The following is a 23,238-nucleotide window of genomic DNA, read 5'->3' as shown; positions in this document are numbered from 1 at the left end:
CGGAATAACGTACATCGTTATTTTCTATTACGTAATAACGTATAACGTTATATACTATTATGTTATGACGTATAACGTTATATACTATTACGTAACAACGTATATCGTTATATACTATTATGCAATGACGGATAACGTTATTTAGTATTACCTTATAACGTGTAACGTTATATCCTATTACGTACTAACGTATAACGTTATATCCTATTACGTCCTAATGTATAACGTTATATCCTATTACGTACTAACGTATAACGTTATATGCTATTACGTACTAACGTGTAACGTTATATAGTATTACCTGATGACGTGTATCGTTATATACTATTACGTACTAACGTATAACGTTATATCCTATTACGTACTAACGTATAACGTTATATCCTATTACGCACTAACGTATAACGTTACATCCTATTACGTACTAACGTATAACGTTATATCCTATTACGTACTAATGTATAACGTTATATCCTATAACGTACTAACGTGTAACGTTATATAGTATTACCTGATGACGTATAACGTTATACACTACTACGTGCCAACGTGTAACGATATAAACAACTACGTAATAACGCATAACGTTATATACTATTACGTAATGACGTATAACGTTATATATTATTACGTACTAACGTATAACGTTATATCGTTTTACGTACTAATGTATAACGTTATATCCTATTACGTACTAACGTATAACGTTATATACTATTACGTACTAACGCATAACGTTATATACTATTACGTTATGACGTATATCGTTATATACTAATACGTAATAACGAATAACGTTATATACTACTACGTACTAACGTACAACGTTATATCCTATTGCGTAATATCGTATAACGTTATATACTATTACGTACTAACGTGTAACGTTATATCCTATTACGTACTAACGTATAACGTAATATACTTTTACGTAGTAACGTATAACGTAATATACTATTACGTAATAACGTATAACGTAATATACTGTTATGCAATAACATATAACGTTAAGAACTATTACGTACTGACATATAACGTTATAAACTATTACGTAATGGCGTATAACGTTATATACTATTACGTACTAACGTATAACGTTATATCCTGTTACGTACTAATGTATAACGTTATATCCTATTACGTACTAACGTATGACGTTACATCCTATTACGTACTAACGTGTAACGTTATATAGTATTACCTGATGACGTGCAACGTTATATAGTATTACCTGATGACGTGTAACGTTATATACTATTACGTACTAACGTATAACGTTATATCCTATTGCGTAATAACGTATAACGTTATATACTATTACGTACTAACGTGTAACGTTATATCCTATTACGTACTAATGTATAACGTTATATCCTATAACGTACTAACGTGTAACGTTATATAGTATTACCTGATGACGTATAACGTTATACACTACTACGTGCCAACGTGTAACGATATAAACAACTACGTAATAACGCATAACGTTATATACTATTACGTAATGACGTATAACGTTATATATTATTACGTACTAACGTATAACGTTATATCGTTTTACGTACTAATGTATAACGTTATATCCTATTACGTACTAACGTATAACGTTACATCCTATTACGTACTAACGTGTAACGTTGTATAGTATTACCTGATGACGTGTAACGTTATATAGTATTACGTAATTACGTATAACGTTATATACTATTACGTACTAACGTACAACGTTATATACCATTACGTAATAACGTATAACGTTATATACTATTACGTAATGACGTATAACGTTATATAGTATTACGTAATAACGTGTAACGTTATATACTAATACGTAATGACGTATAACGTTATATAGTATTACGTAATAACGTGTAACGTTATATACTATTACGTAATGACGTATAACGTTATATACTATTACGTAATAACGTATAACGTTATTTAATATTACGTATTAACGTATAACGTTATGTACTATTACGTAATGTCGTGTAACGTTATATACTATTACGTAATGACGTACAACGTTATACAGTATTACGTAATGACGTATAACGTTATATAGTAATACGTAATAACGTATAACGTTGTATACTATTACGTACTGACGTATAACGTAATATAATATTACGTAATAACGTATAACGTAACATACTATTACGCAATAACATATAACGTTAAATACTGTTACGTACTGACATATAACGTTATAAACTATTACGTAATGACGTATAACGTTATATACTATTACGTACTAACGTATAACGTTATATCCTATTACGTACTAACGTATAACGTACTATACTATTACGTAATAACGTATAACGTAATATACTATTACGCAATAACATATAACGTTAAATACTATTACGTACTGACATATAACGTTATAAACTATTACGTAATGGCGTATAACGTTATATACTATTACGTCCTAATGTATAACGTTATATCCTATTACGTACTAACGTATAACGTTATATCCTATTACGTCCAGATGTATATCGTTATATCCTATTACGTACTAACGTATAACGTAATATACTATTACGTAGTAACGTATAACGTAATATACTATTACGCAATAACATATAACGTTAAATACTATTACGTACTGACATATAACGTTATAAACTATTACGTAATGGCGTATAACGTTATATACTATTACGTACTAACGTGTAACGTTATATCCTATTACGTACTAATGTATAACGTTATATCCTATTACGTACTAACGTATAACGTTACATCCTATTACGTACTAACGTGTAACGTTATATAGTATTACCAGATGACGTGTTACGTTATATAGTATTACCTTATGACGTGTAACGTTATATGCTATTACGTACCAACGTATAACGTTATATCCTATTGCGTAATAACGTATAACGTTATATACTATTACGTACTAACGTGTAACGTTATATAGTATTACCTGATGATGTATAACGTAATACACTATTACGTACTAACGTGTAACGTTATATACTATTACGTACTAACGTATAACGTTATATCCTATTACGTAACAACGTATAACAGTATATACTATTACGTAATGACGTATAACGTTATATACTATTACGGAATAACGTACAACGTTATTTTCTATTACGTAATAACGTATAACGTTATATACTATTATGTTATGACGTATAACGTTATATACTATTACGTAACAACGTATATCGTTATATACTATTATGCAATGACGGATAACGTTATTTAGTATTACCTTATAACGTGTAACGTTATATCCTATTACGTACTAACGTATAACGTTATATCCTATTACGTCCTAATGTATAACGTTATATCCTATTACGTACTAACGTATAACGTTATATCCTATTACGTACTAACGTGTAACGTTATATAGTATTACCTGATGACGTGTATCGTTATATACTATTACGTACTAACGTATAACGTTACATCCTATTGCGTAATAACGTATAACGTTATATACTATTACGTACTAACGTGTAACGTTATATAGTATTACCTGATGATGTATAACGTTATACACTATTACGTACTAACGTGTAACGTTATATACTATTACGTAATAACGTATAACGTTATATACTACTACGTACTAACGTACAACGTTATATCCTATTGCGTAATAACGTATAACGTTATATACTATTACGTACTAACATGTAACGTTATATCCTATTACGTACTAATGTATAACGTTATATCCTATTACGCCCTAATGTATAACGTTACATCCTATTACGTACTAACGTATAACGTTATATCCTATTGCGTTCTAATGTATAACGTTATACCCTATTACGTACTAACGTATAACGTAATATACTATTACGTAGTAACGTATAACGTAATATACTATTACGTAATAACGTATAACGTAATATACTATTATGCAATAACATATAACGTTAAATACTATTACGTACTGACATATAACGTTATAAACTATTACGTAATGGCGTATAACGTTATATACTATTACGTACTAACGTATTACGTTATATCCTATTACGTACTAATGTATAACGTTATATCCTATTAAGTACTAACGTATAACGTTACATCCTATTACGTACTAACGTGTAACGTTATATAGTATTACCAGATGACGTGTATCGTTATATACTATTACGTACTAACGTATAACGTTATATCCTATTACGTACTAACGTATAACGTTATATCCTATTACGCACTAACGTATAACGTTACATCCTATTACGTACTAACGTATAACGTTATATCCTATTACGTACTAATGTATAACGTTATATCCTATAACGAACTAACGTGTAACGATATATAGTATTACCTGATGACGTATAACGTTATACACTACTACGTGCCAACGTGTAACGATATAAACAACTACGTAATAACGCATAACGTTATATACTATTACGTAATGACGTATAACGTTATATATTATTACGTACTAACGTATAACGTTATATCGTTTTACGTACTAATGTATAACGTTATATCCTATTACGTACTAACGTATAACGTTACATCCTATTACGTACTAACGTGTAACGTTGTATAGTATTACCTGATGACGTGTAACGTTATATAGTATTACGTAATTACGTATAACGTTATATACTATTACGTACTAACGTATAACGTTATATCCTGTTACGTACTAATGTATAACGTTATATACTATTACGTACTAACGTATGACGTTACATCCTATTACGTACTAACGTGTAACGTTATATAGTATTACCTGATGACGTGCAACGTTATATAGTATTACCTGATGACGTGTAACGTTATATACTATTACGTACTAACGTATAACGTAATATACTATTACGTAATGACGTATAACGTTATATACTATTACGGAATAACGTACATCGTTATTTTCTATTACGTAATAACGTATAACGTTATATACTATTATGTTATGACGTATAACGTTATATACTATTACGTAACAACGTATATCGTTATATACTATTATGCAATGACGGATAACGTTATTTAGTATTACCTTATAACGTGTAACGTTATATCCTATTACGTACTAACGTATAACGTTATATCCTATTACGTCCTAATGTATAACGTTATATCCTATTACGTACTAACGTATAACGTTATATGCTATTACGTACTAACGTGTAACGTTATATAGTATTACCTGATGACGTGTATCGTTATATACTATTACGTACTAACGTATAACGTTATATCCTATTACGTACTAACGTATAACGTTATATCCTATTACGCACTAACGTATAACGTTACATCCTATTACGTACTAACGTATAACGTTATATCCTATTACGTACTAATGTATAACGTTATATCCTATAACGTACTAACGTGTAACGTTATATAGTATTACCTGATGACGTATAACGTTATACACTACTACGTGCCAACGTGTAACGATATAAACAACTACGTAATAACGCATAACGTTATATACTATTACGTAATGACGTATAACGTTATATATTATTACGTACTAACGTATAACGTTATATCGTTTTACGTACTAATGTATAACGTTATATCCTATTACGTACTAACGTATAACGTTACATCCTATTACGTACTAACGTGTAACGTTGTATAGTATTACCTGATGACGTGTAACGTTATATAGTATTACGTAATTACGTATAACGTTATATACTATTACGTACTAACGTACAACGTTATATACCATTACGTAATAACGTATTACGTTATATACTATTACGTAATGACGTATAACGTTATATAGTATTACGTAATAACGTGTAACGTTATATACTAATACGTAATGACGTATAACGTTATATACTATTACGTACTAACGTACAACGTTATATACCATTACGTAATAACGTATAACGTTATATACTATTACGTAATGACGTATAACGTTATATAGTATTACGTAATAACGTGTAACGTTATATACTAATACGTAATGACGTATAACGTTATATACTATTACGTAATGACGTATAACGTTATATACTATTACGTACTAACGTGTAACGTTGTATAGTATTACCTGATGACGTGTAACGTTATATAGTATTACGTAATTACGTATAACGTTATATACTATTACGTACTAACGTACAACGTTATATACCATTACGTAATAACGTATAACGTTATATACTATTACGTAATGACGTATAACGTTATATAGTATTACGTAATAACGTGTAACGTTATATACTAATACGTAATGACGTATAACGTTATATAGTATTACGTAATAACGTGTAACGTTATATACTATTACGTAATGACGTATAACGTTATATACTATTACGTAATAACGTATAACGTTATTTAATATTACGTATTAACGTATAACGTTATGTACTATTACGTAATGTCGTGTAACGTTATATACTATTACGTAATGACGTACAACGTTATACAGTATTACGTAATGACGTATAACGTTATATAGTAATACGTAATAACGTATAACGTTGTATACTATTACGTACTGACGTATAACGTAATATAATATTACGTAATAACGTATAACGTAATATACTATTACGCAATAACATATAACGTTAAATACTGTTACGTACTGACATATAACGTTATAAACTATTACGTAATGACGTATAACGTTATATACTATTACGTACTAACGTATAACGTTATATCCTATTACGTACTAACGTATAACGTACTATACTATTACGTAATAACGTATAACGTAATATACTATTACGCAATAACATATAACGTTAAATACTATTACGTACTGACATATAACGTTATAAACTATTACGTAATGGCGTATAACGTTATATACTATTACGTCCTAATGTATAACGTTATATCCTATTACGTACTAACGTATAACGTTATATCCTATTACGTCCAGATGTATATCGTTATATCCTATTACGTACTAACGTATAACGTAATATACTATTACGTAGTAACGTATAACGTAATATACTATTACGCAATAACATATAACGTTAAATACTATTACGTACTGACATATAACGTTATAAACTATTACGTAATGGCGTATAACGTTATATACTATTACGTACTAACGTGTAACGTTATATCCTATTACGTACTAATGTATAACGTTATATCCTATTACGTACTAACGTATAACGTTACATCCTATTACGTACTAACGTGTAACGTTATATAGTATTACCAGATGACGTGTTACGTTATATAGTATTACCTTATGACGTGTAACGTTATATGCTATTACGTACCAACGTATAACGTTATATCCTATTGCGTAATAACGTATAACGTTATATACTATTACGTACTAACGTGTAACGTTATATAGTATTACCTGATGATGTATAACGTAATACACTATTACGTACTAACGTGTAACGTTATATACTATTACGTACTAACGTATAACGTTATATCCTATTACGTAACAACGTATAACAGTATATACTATTACGTAATGACGTATAACGTTATATACTATTACGGAATAACGTACAACGTTATTTTCTATTACGTAATAACGTATAACGTTATATACTATTATGTTATGACGTATAACGTTATATACTATTACGTAACAACGTATATCGTTATATACTATTATGCAATGACGGATAACGTTATTTAGTATTACCTTATAACGTGTAACGTTATATCCTATTACGTACTAACGTATAACGTTATATCCTATTACGTCCTAATGTATAACGTTATATCCTATTACGTACTAACGTATAACGTTATATCCTATTACGTACTAACGTGTAACGTTATATAGTATTACCTGATGACGTGTATCGTTATATACTATTACGTACTAACGTATAACGTTATATCCTATTGCGTAATAACGTATAACGTTATATACTATTACGTACTAACGTGTAACGTTATATAGTATTACCTGATGATGTATAACGTTATACACTATTACGTACTAACGTGTAACGTTATATACTATTACGTAATAACGTATAACGTTATATACTACTACGTACTAACGTACAACGTTATATCCTATTGCGTAATAACGTATAACGTTATATACTATTACGTACTAACATGTAACGTTATATCCTATTACGTACTAATGTATAACGTTATATCCTATTACGCCCTAATGTATAACGTTACATCCTATTACGTACTAACGTATAACGTTATATCCTATTGCGTTCTAATGTATAACGTTATACCCTATTACGTACTAACGTATAACGTAATATACTATTACGTAGTAACGTATAACGTAATATACTATTACGTAATAACGTATAACGTAATATACTATTATGCAATAACATATAACGTTAAATACTATTACGTACTGACATATAACGTTATAAACTATTACGTAATGGCGTATAACGTTATATACTATTACGTACTAACGTATTACGTTATATCCTATTACGTACTAATGTATAACGTTATATCCTATTAAGTACTAACGTATAACGTTACATCCTATTACGTACTAACGTGTAACGTTATATAGTATTACCAGATGACGTGTTACGTTATATAGTATTACCTGATGACGTGTAACGTTATATACTATTACGTACCAACGTATAACGTTATATCCTATTGCGTAATAACGTATAACGTTATATACTATTACGTACTAACGTGTAACGTTATATAGTATTACCTGATGATGTATAACGTTATACACTATTACGTACTAACGTGTAACGTTATATACTATTACGTACTAACGTATAACGTTATATCCTATTACGTAATAACGTATAACGTAATATACTATTACGTAATGACGTATAACGTTATATACTATTACGGAATAACGTACATCGTTATTTTCTATTACGTAATAACGTATAACGTTATATACTATTATGTTATGACGTATAACGTTATATACTATTACGTAACAACGTATATCGTTATATACTATTATGCAATGACGGATAACGTTATTTAGTATTACCTTATAACGTGTAACGTTATATCCTATTACGTACTAACGTATAACGTTATATCCTATTACGTCCTAATGTATAACGTTATATCCTATTACGTACTAACGTATAACGTTATATGCTATTACGTACTAACGTGTAACGTTATATAGTATTACCTGATGACGTGTATCGTTATATACTATTACGTACTAACGTATAACGTTATATCCTATTACGTACTAACGTATAACGTTATATCCTATTACGCACTAACGTATAACGTTACATCCTATTACGTACTAACGTATAACGTTATATCCTATTACGTACTAATGTATAACGTTATATCCTATAACGTACTAACGTGTAACGTTATATAGTACTACCTGATGACGTATAACGTTATACACTACTACGTGCCAACGTGTAACGATATAAACAACTACGTAATAACGCATAACGTTATATACTATTACGTAATGACGTATAACGTTATATATTATTACGTACTAACGTATAACGTTATATCGTTTTACGTACTAATGTATAACGTTATATCCTATTACGTACTAACGTATAACGTTACATCCTATTACGTACTAACGTGTAACGTTGTATAGTATTACCTGATGACGTGTAACGTTATATAGTATTACCTGATGACGTATAACGTTATACACTATTACGTACTAACGTGTAACGTTATATACTATTACGTACTGACGTATAACGTTATTTAGTATTACCTTATAACGTATAACGTTATATACTATTACGTAATAACGTATAACGTTATATACTATTACGTAATGACGTATAACGCTATATACTATTACGTAATAACGTATAACGTTATATACTATTACGTACTAACGCATAACGTTATATACTCTTACGTTATGACGTATATCGTTATATACTAATACGTAATAACGAATAACGTTATATACTACTACGTACTAACGTACAACGTTATATCCTATTGCGTAATATCGTATAACGTTATATACTATTACGTACTAACGTGTAACGTTATATAGTATTACCTGATGATGTATAACGTTATACACTATTACGTTCTAACGTGTAACGTTATATACTATTACGTACTAACGTATAACGTTATATCCTATTACGTTATAACGTATAACGTAATATACTATTACGTAATGACGTATAACGTTATATACTATTACGGAATAACGTACATCGTTATTTTCTATTACGTAATAACGTATAACGTTATATACTATTATGTTATGACGTATAACGTTATATACTATTACGTAACAACGTATATCGTTATATACTATTATGCAATGACGGATAACGTTATTTAGTATTACCTTATAACGTGTAACGTTATATCCTATTACGTACTAACGTATAACGTTATATCCTATTACGTCCTAATGTATAACGTTATATCCTATTACGTACTAACGTATAACGTTATATGCTATTACGTACTAACGTGTAACGTTATATAGTATTACCTGATGACGTGTATCGTTATATACTATTACGTACTAACGTATAACGTTATATCCTATTACGTACTAACGTATAACGTTATATCCTATTACGCACTAACGTATAACGTTACATCCTATTACGTACTAACGTATAACGTTATATCCTATTACGTACTAATGTATAACGTTATATCCTATAACGTACTAACGTGTAACGTTATATAGTATTACCTGATGACGTATAACGTTATACACTACTACGTGCCAACGTGTAACGATATAAACAACTACGTAATAACGCATAACGTTATATACTATTACGTAATGACGTATAACGTTATATATTATTACGTACTAACGTATAACGTTATATCGTTTTACGTACTAATGTATAACGTTATATCCTATTACGTACTAACGTATAACGTTACATCCTATTACGTACTAACGTGTAACGTTGTATAGTATTACCTGATGACGTGTAACGTTATATAGTATTACCTGATGACGTATAACGTTATACACTATTACATACTAACGTGTAACGTTATATACTATTACGTACTGACGTATAACGTTATTTAGTATTACCTTATAACGTATAACGTTATATACTATTACGTAATAACGTATAACGTTATATACTATTACGTAATGACGTATAACGCTATATACTATTACGTAATAACGTATAACGTTATATACTATTACGTACTAACGCATAACGTTATATACTATTACGTTATGACGTATATCGTTATATACTAATACGTAATAACGAATAACGTTATATACTACTACGTACTAACGTACAACGTTATATCCTATTGCGTAATATCGTATAACGTTATATACTATTACGTACTAACGTGTAACGTTATATCCTATTACGTACTAACGTATAACGTAATATACTTTTACGTAGTAACGTATAACGTAATATACTATTACGTAATAACGTATAACGTAATATACTGTTATGCAATAACATATAACGTTAAAAACTATTACGTACTGACATATAACGTTATAAACTATTACGTAATGGCGTATAACGTTATATACTATTACGTACTAACGTATAACGTTATATCCTGTTACGTACTAATGTATAACGTTATATCCTATTACGTACTAACGTATGACGTTACATCCTATTACGTACTAACGTGTAACGTTATATAGTATTACCTGATGACGTGCAACGTTATATAGTATTACCTGATGACGTGTAACGTTATATACTATTACGTACTAACGTATAACGTTATATCCTATTGCGTAATAACGTATAACGTTATATACTATTACGTACTAACGTGTAACGTTATATAGTATTACCTGATGATGTATAACGTTATACACTATTACGTACTAACGTGTAACGTTATATACTATTACGTACTAACGTATAACGTTATATCCTATTACGTAATAACGTATAACGTAATATACTATTACGTAATGACGTATAACGTTATATACTATTACGGAATAACGTACATCGTTATTTTCTATTACGCAACAACGTATATCGTTATATACTATTATGCAATGACGGATAACGTTATTTAGTATTACCTTATAACGTGTAACGTTATATCCTATTACGTACTAACGTATAACGTTATATCCTATTACGTCCTAATGTATAACGTTATATCCTATTACGTACTAACGTATAACGTTATATGCTATTACGTACTAACGTGTAACGTTATATAGTATTACCTGATGACGTGTATCGTTATATACTATTACGTACTAACGTATAACGTTATATCCTATTACGTACTAACGTATAACGTTATATCCTATTACGCACTAACGTATAACGTTACATCCTATTACGTACTAACGTATAACGTTATATCCTATTACGTACTAATGTATAACGTTATATCCTATAACGTACTAACGTGTAACGTTATATAGTATTACCTGATGACGTATAACGTTATACACTACTACGTGCCAACGTGTAACGATATAAACAACTACGTAATAACGCATAACGTTATATACTATTACGTAATGACGTATAACGTTATATATTATTACGTACTAACGTATAACGTTATATCGTTTTACGTACTAATGTATAACGTTATATCCTATTACGTACTAACGTATAACGTTACATCCTATTACGTACTAACGTGTAACGTTGTATAGTATTACCTGATGACGTGTAACGTTATATAGTATTACGTAATTACGTATAACGTTATATACTATTACGTACTAACGTACAACGTTATATACCATTACGTAATAACGTATAACGTTATATACTATTACGTAATGACGTATAACGTTATATAGTATTACGTAATAACGTGTAACGTTATATACTAATACGTAATGACGTATAACGTTATATAGTATTACGTAATAACGTGTAACGTTATATACTATTACGTAATGACGTATAACGTTATAGACTATTACGTAATAACGTATAACGTTATTTAATATTACGTATTAACGTATAACGTTATGTACTAACACGTAATGAGGTATAACGTTATATACTATTACGTAATGACGTATAACGTTATATACTAATACGTAAAAACGTATAACGTTATATACTATTACGTAATGACATATAACGTTATATACTAATAAGTAATAACGTACAACGTTATACAGTATTACGTAATGACGTATAACGTTATATAGTATTACGTAATAACGTATAACATTATATACTATTACGTAATGACGTATAACGTTGTATACTATTACGTAATAACGTATAACGTTATTTAATATTACGTACTAACATATAACGTTATATACTATTACGTAACAACGTATATCGTTATATACTATTATGCAATGACGGATAACGTTATTTAGTATTACCTTATAACGTGTAACGTTATATCCTATTACGTACTAACGTATAACGTTATATCCTATTACGTCCTAATGTATAACGTTATATCCTATTACGTACTAACGTATAACGTTATATGCTATTACGTACTAACGTGTAACGTTATATAGTATTACCTGATGACGTGTATCGTTATATACTATTACGTACTAACGTATAACGTTATATCCTATTACGTACTAACGTATAACGTTATATCCTATTACGCACTAACGTATAACGTTACATCCTATTACGTACTAACGTATAACGTTATATCCTATTACGTACTAATGTATAACGTTATATCCTATAACGTACTAACGTGTAACGTTATATAGTATTACCTGATGACGTATAACGTTATACACTACTACGTGCCAACGTGTAACGATATAAACAACTACGTAATAACGCATAACGTTATATACTATTACGTAATGACGTATAACGTTATATATTATTACGTACTAACGTATAACGTTATATCGTTTTACGTACTAATGTATAACGTTATATCCTATTACGTACTAACGTATAACGTTACATCCTATTACGTACTAACGTGTAACGTTGTATAGTATTACCTGATGACGTGTAACGTTATATAGTATTACGTAATTACGTATAACGTTATATACTATTACGTACTAACGTACAACGTTATATACCATTACGTAATAACGTATAACGTTATATACTATTACGTAATGACGTATAACGTTATATAGTATTACGTAATAACGTGTAACGTTATATACTAATACGTAATGACGTATAACGTTATATAGTATTACGTAATAACGTGTAACGTTATATACTATTACGTAATGACGTATAACGTTATATACTATTACGTAATAACGTATAACGTTATTTAATATTACGTATTAACGTATAACGTTATGTACTATTACGTAATGTCGTGTAACGTTATATACTATTACGTAATGACGTACAACGTTATACAGTATTACGTAATGACGTATAACGTTATATAGTAATACGTAATAACGTATAACGTTGTATACTATTACGTACTGACGTATAACGTAATATAATATTACGTAATAACGTATAACGTAATATACTATTACGCAATAACATATAACGTTAAATACTGTTACGTACTGACATATAACGTTATAAACTATTACGTAATGACGTATAACGTTATATACTATTACGTACTAACGTATAACGTTATATCCTATTACGTACTAACGTATAACGTACTATACTATTACGTAATAACGTATAACGTAATATACTATTACGCAATAACATATAACGTTAAATACTATTACGTACTGACATATAACGTTATAAACTATTACGTAATGGCGTATAACGTTATATACTATTACGTCCTAATGTATAACGTTATATCCTATTACGTACTAACGTATAACGTTATATCCTATTACGTCCAGATGTATATCGTTATATCCTAATACGTACTAACGTATAACGTAATATACTATTACGTAGTAACGTATAACGTAATATACTATTACGCAATAACATATAACGTTAAATACTATTACGTACTGACATATAACGTTATAAACTATTACGTAATGGCGTATAACGTTATATACTATTACGTACTAACGTGTAACGTTATATCCTATTACGTACTAATGTATAACGTTATATCCTATTACGTACTAACGTATAACGTTACATCCTATTACGTACTAACGTGTAACGTTATATAGTATTACCAGATGACGTGTTACGTTGTATAGTATTACCTTATGACGTGTAACGTTATATGCTATTACGTACCAACGTATAACGTTATATCCTATTGCGTAATAACGTATAACGTTATATACTATTACGTACTAACGTGTAACGTTATATAGTATTACCTGATGATGTATAACGTAATACACTATTACGTACTAACGTGTAACGTTATATACTATTACGTACTAACGTATAACGTTATATCCTATTACGTAACAACGTATAACAGTATATACTATTACGTAATGACGTATAACGTTATATACTATTACGGAATAACGTACAACGTTATTTTCTATTACGTAATAACGTATAACGTTATATACTATTATGTTATGACGTATAACGTTATATACTATTACGTAACAACGTATATCGTTATATACTATTATGCAATGACGGATAACGTTATTTAGTATTACCTTATAACGTGTAACGTTATATCCTATTACGTACTAACGTATAACGTTATATCCTATTACGTCCTAATGTATAACGTTATATCCTATTACGTACTAACGTATAACGTTATATCCTATTACGTACTAACGTGTAACGTTATATAGTATTACCTGATGACGTGTATCGTTATATACTATTACGTACTAACGTATAACGTTATATCCTATTGCGTAATAACGTATAACGTTATATACTATTACGTACTAACGTGTAACGTTATATAGTATTACCTGATGATGTATAACGTTATACACTATTACGTACTAACGTGTAACGTTATATACTATTACGTAATAACGTATAACGTTATATACTACTACGTACTAACGTACAACGTTATATCCTATTGCGTAATAACGTATAACGTTATATACTATTACGTACTAACATGTAACGTTATATCCTATTACGTACTAATGTATAACGTTATATCCTATTACGCCCTAATGTATAACGTTACATCCTATTACGTACTAACGTATAACGTTATATCCTATTGCGTTCTAATGTATAACGTTATACCCTATTACGTACTAACGTATAACGTAATATACTATTACGTAGTAACGTATAACGTAATATACTATTACGTAATAACGTATAACGTAATATACTATTATGCAATAACATATAACGTTAAATACTATTACGTACTGACATATAACGTTATAAACTATTACGTAATGGCGTATAACGTTATATACTATTACGTACTAACGTATTACGTTATATCCTATTACGTACTAATGTATAACGTTATATCCTATTAAGTACTAACGTATAACGTTACATCCTATTACGTACTAACGTGTAACGTTATATAGTATTACCAGATGACGTGTTACGTTATATAGTATTACCTGATGACGTGTAACGTTATATACTATTACGTACCAACGTATAACGTTATATCCTATTGCGTAATAACGTATAACGTTATATACTATTACGTACTAACGTGTAACGTTATATAGTATTACCTGATGATGTATAACGTTATACACTATTACGTACTAACGTGTAACGTTATATACTATTACGTACTAACGTATAACGTTATATCCTATTACGTAATAACGTATAACGTAATATACTATTACGTAATGACGTATAACGTTATATACTATTACGGAATAACGTACATCGTTATTTTCTATTACGTAATAACGTATAACGTTATATACTATTATGTTATGACGTATAACGTTATATACTATTACGTAACAACGTATATCGTTATATACTATTATGCAATGACGGATAACGTTATTTAGTATTACCTTATAACGTGTAACGTTATATCCTATTACGTACTAACGTATAACGTTATATCCTATTACGTCCTAATGTATAACGTTATATCCTATTACGTACTAACGTATAACGTTATATGCTATTACGTACTAACGTGTAACGTTATATAGTATTACCTGATGACGTGTATCGTTATATACTATTACGTACTAACGTATAACGTTATATCCTATTACGTACTAACGTATAACGTTATATCCTATTACGCACTGACGTATAACGTTACATCCTATTACGTACTAACGTATAACGTTATATCCTATTACGTACTAATGTATAACGTTATATCCTATAACGTACTAACGTGTAACGTTATATAGTACTACCTGATGACGTATAACGTTATACACTACTACGTGCCAACGTGTAACGATATAAACAACTACGTAATAACGCATAACGTTATATACTATTACGTAATGACGTATAACGTTATATATTATTACGTACTAACGTATAACGTTATATCGTTTTACGTACTAATGTATAACGTTATATCCTATTACGTACTAACGTATAACGTTACATCCTATTACGTACTAACGTGTAACGTTGTATAGTATTACCTGATGACGTGTAACGTTATATAGTATTACCTGATGACGTATAACGTTATACACTATTACGTACTAACGTGTAACGTTATATACTATTACGTACTGACGTATAACGTTATTTAGTATTACCTTATAACGTATAACGTTATATACTATTACGTAATAACGTATAACGTTATATACTATTACGTAATGACGTATAACGCTATATACTATTACGTAATAACGTATAACGTTATATACTATTACGTACTAACGCATAACGTTATATACTCTTACGTTATGACGTATATCGTTATATACTAATACGTAATAACGAATAACGTTATATACTACTACGTACTAACGTACAACGTTATATCCTATTGCGTAATATCGTATAACGTTATATACTATTACGTACTAACGTGTAACGTTATATCCTATTACGTACTAACGTATAACGTAATATACTTTTACGTAGTAACGTATAACGTAATATACTATTACGTAATAACGTATAACGTAATATACTGTTATGCAATAACATATAACGTTAAAAACTATTACGTACTGACATATAACGTTATAAACTATTACGTAATGGCGTATAACGTTATATACTATTACGTACTAACGTATAACGTTATATCCTGTTACGTACTAATGTATAACGTTATATCCTATTACGTACTAACGTATGACGTTACATCCTATTACGTACTAACGTGTAACGTTATATAGTATTTCCTGATGACGTGCAACGTTATATAGTATTACCTGATGACGTGTAACGTTATATACTATTACGTACTAACGTATAACGTTATATCCTATTGCGTAATAACGTATAACGTTATATACTATTACGTACTAACGTGTAACGTTATATAGTATTACGTAATAACGTATAACGTTATATAGTATTACGTAATAACGTATTACGTTATATACTATTACGTACTAACGTATAACGTTATATACTATTACGTAATAACGTATAACGTTATATACTATTACCTAATGACGAATAACGTTATACAGTATTACGTGATGACGTATAACGTTATATAGTATTACGTAATAACGTATAACGTTATATACTATTACGTAATGACGTATAACGTTATGTACTATTACGTACTAACGTATAACGTTATGTACTAACACGTAATGAGGTATAGCGTTACATACTAACACGTAATAACGTATAACGTTATATACTAATACGTACTAACGTGTAACGTTAAATACTAGTACGTAATAACGTGTAACGTTATATACTATAACGTAATGACGTACAACGTTATACAGTATTACGTAATGACGTATAACGTTATATAGTATCACGTAATAACGTATAACGTTATATACTATTACGTAATGACGTATAACGCTATATACTATTACGAAATAACGTATAACGTTATATACTATTACGTAATGGCGTATAACGAAATATACCAATACGTAATAACGTATAACGTTATATACTATTACGTACTAACGTGTAACGTTATATAGTATTACCTGATGATGTATAACGTTATACACTATTACGTTCTAACGTGTAACGTTATATACTATTACGTACTAACGTATAACGTTATATCCTATTACGTAATAACGTATAACGTAATATACTATTACGTAATGACGTATAACGTTATATACTATTACGGAATAACGTACATCGTTATTTTCTATTACGTAATAACGTATAACGTTATATACTATTATGTTATGACGTATAACGTTATATACTATTACGTAACAACGTATATCGTTATATACTATTATGCAATGACGGATAACGTTATTTAGTATTACCTTATAACGTGTAACGTTATATCCTATTACGTACTAACGTATAACGTTATATCCTATTACGTCCTAATGTATAACGTTATATCCTATTACGTACTAACGTATAACGTTATATGCTATTACGTACTAACGTGTAACGTTATATAGTATTACCTGATGACGTGTATCGTTATATACTATTACGTACTAACGTATAACGTTATATCCTATTACGTACTAACGTATAACGTTATATCCTATTACGCACTAACGTATAACGTTACATCCTATTACGTACTAACGTATAACGTTATATCCTATTACGTACTAATGTATAACGTTATATCCTATAACGTACTAACGTGTAACGTTATATAGTATTACCTGATGACGTATAACGTTATACACTACTACGTGCCAACGTGTAACGATATAAACAACTACGTAATAACGCATAACGTTATATACTATTACGTAATGACGTATAACGTTATATATTATTACGTACTAACGTATAACGTTATATCGTTTTACGTACTAATGTATAACGTTATATCCTATTACGTACTAACGTATAACGTTACATCCTATTACGTACTAACGTGTAACGTTGTATAGTATTACCTGATGACGTGTAACGTTATATAGTATTACCTGATGACGTATAACGTTATACACTATTACGTACTAACGTGTAACGTTATATACTATTACGTTCTAACGTAAAACGTTATTTAGTATTACCTTATAACGTATAACGTATAACATTATATACTATTACGTAATAACGTATAACGTTATATACTATTACGTAATGACGTATAACGCTATATACTATTACGTAATAACGTATAACGTTATATACTATTACGTACTAACGCATAACGTTATATACTATTACGTTATGACGTATATCGTTATATACTAATACGTAATAACGAATAACGTTATATACTACTACGTACTAACGTACAACGTTATATCCTATTGCGTAATATCGTATAACGTTATATACTATTACGTACTAACGTGTAACGTTATATCCTATTACGTACTAACGTATAACGTAATATACTTTTACGTAGTAACGTATAACGTAATATACTATTACGTAATAACGTATAACGTAATATACTGTTATGCAATAACATATAACGTTAAAAACTATTACGTACTGACATATAACGTTATAAACTATTACGTAATGGCGTATAACGTTATATACTATTACGTACTAACGTATAACGTTATATCCTGTTACGTACTAATGTATAACGTTATATCCTATTACGTACTAACGTATGACGTTACATCCTATTACGTACTAACGTGTAACGTTATATAGTATTACCTGATGACGTGCAACGTTATATAGTATTACCTGATGACGTGTAACGTTATATACTATTACGTACTAACGTATAACGTTATATCCTATTGCGTAATAACGTATAACGTTATATACTATTACGTACTAACGTGTAACGTTATATAGTATTACCTGATGATGTATAACGTTATACACTATTACGTACTAACGTGTAACGTTATATACTATTACGTACTAACGTATAACGTTATATCCTATTACGTAATAACGTATAACGTAATATACTATTACGTAATGACGTATAACGTTATATACTATTACGGAATTACGTACATCGTTATTTTCTATTACGTAACAACGTATATCGTTATATACTATTACGCAATGACGGATAACGTTATTTAGTATTACCTTATAACGTGTAACGTTATATCCTATTACGTACTAACGTATAACGTTATATCCTATTACGTCCTAATGTATAACGTTATATCCTATTACGTACTAACGTATAACGTTATATGCTATTACGTACTAACGTGTAACGTTATATAGTATTACCTGATGACGTGTATCGTTATATACTATTACGTACTAACGTATAACGTTATATCCTATTACGTACTAACGTATAACGTTATATCCTATTACGCACTAACGTATAACGTTACATCCTATTACGTACTAACGTATAACGTTATATCCTATTACGTACTAATGTATAACGTTATATCCTATAACGTACTAACGTGTAACGTTATATAGTATTACCTGATGACGTATAACGTTATACACTACTACGTGCCAACGTGTAACGATATAAACAACTACGTAATAACGCATAACGTTATATACTATTACGTAATGACGTATAACGTTATATATTATTACGTACTAACGTATAACGTTATATCGTTTTACGTACTAATGTATAACGTTATATCCTATTACGTACTAACGTATAACGTTACATCCTATTACGTACTAACGTGTAACGTTGTATAGTATTACCTGATGACGTGTAACGTTATATAGTATTACGTAATTACGTATAACGTTATATACTATTACGTACTAACGTACAACGTTATATACCATTACGTAATAACGTATAACGTTATATACTATTACGTAATGACGTATAACGTTATATAGTATTACGTAATAACGTGTAACGTTATATACTAATACGTAATGACGTATAACGTTATATAGTATTACGTAATAACGTGTAACGTTATATACTATTACGTAATGACGTATAACGTTATATACTATTACGTAATAACGTATAACGTTATTTAATATTACGTATTAACGTATAACGTTATGTACTAACACGTAATGAGGTATAACGTTATATACTATTACGTAATGACGTATAACGTTATATACTAATACGTAAAAACGTATAACGTTATATACTATTACGTAATGACATATAACGTTATATACTAATAAGTAATAACGTACAACGTTATACAGTATTACGTAATGACGTATAACGTTATATAGTATTACGTAATAACGTATAACATTATATACTATTACGTAATGACGTATAACGTTATATACTATTACGTAATAACGTATAACGTTATATACTAATACGTAATGACGAACAACGTTATACAGTATTACGTGATGACGTATAACGTTATATAGTATTACGTAATAACGAATAACGTTATATACTATTACGTACTAACGTATAACGTTATGTACTAACACGTAATGAGGTATAACGTTACATACTAACACGTAATAACGTATAACGTTATATACTAATACGTACTAACGTGTAACGTTAAATACTAGTACGTAATAACGTGTAACGTTATATACTATTACGTAATGACGTACAACGTTATACAGTATTACGTAATGACGTATAACGTTATATAGTAATACGTAATAACGTATAACGTTGTATACTATTACGTAATAACGTATAACGTTATTTAATATTACGTACTAACATATAACGTTATATACTATTACGTAATGTCGTATAACGCTATATACTATTACGTAATAACGTACAACGTTATATAGTATTACGTAATAACGTGTAACGTTATATACTATTACGTACTAACGTACAGCATTATATACTAATACGCAATAACGTGTAACGTTATATACTAATACGTAATAACGTATAACGTTATATACTAATACGTAATAACGTATAACGTTATATACTATTACGTACTAACGTATAACGTTATATACTATTACGTAATGACGTATAACGTTATATACTAATACGTAAAAACGTATAACGTTATATACTATTACGTAATAACGTATAACGTTATATACTATTACGCAATGAAGTATAACGTTATATGTTAATACGTACTAACGTATAACGTTATATACTATTACGTACTAACGTGTAACGTTATATATAAAATACGTAATAACGTATAACGTTATATACTATTACGTACTAACGTGTAACGTTATATATAAAATACGTAATAACGTATAACGTTATATACTATGACGTACTAACGTATAACATTATATACTATTACGTACTAACGTGTAACGTTATATACTATTACGTACTAACGTACAACATTACATACTAATACGTAATAACGTGTAACGTTATATACTAATACGTAATAACGTGTAACGTTAGATACTATTACGTAATGAAGTATATCGTTATATACTATTACGTACTAACGTATAACGTTATATAGTATTACGTAATAACGAATAACGTTATATACTATTACGTACTAAC

This window comes from Bombus pascuorum, chromosome 2, assembly GCF_905332965.1.
Source record: "Bombus pascuorum chromosome 2, iyBomPasc1.1, whole genome shotgun sequence".
Classification (NCBI taxonomy): Eukaryota; Metazoa; Arthropoda; class Insecta; order Hymenoptera; family Apidae; genus Bombus; species Bombus pascuorum.
Note: the sequence above shows the minus strand (reverse complement) of the source record.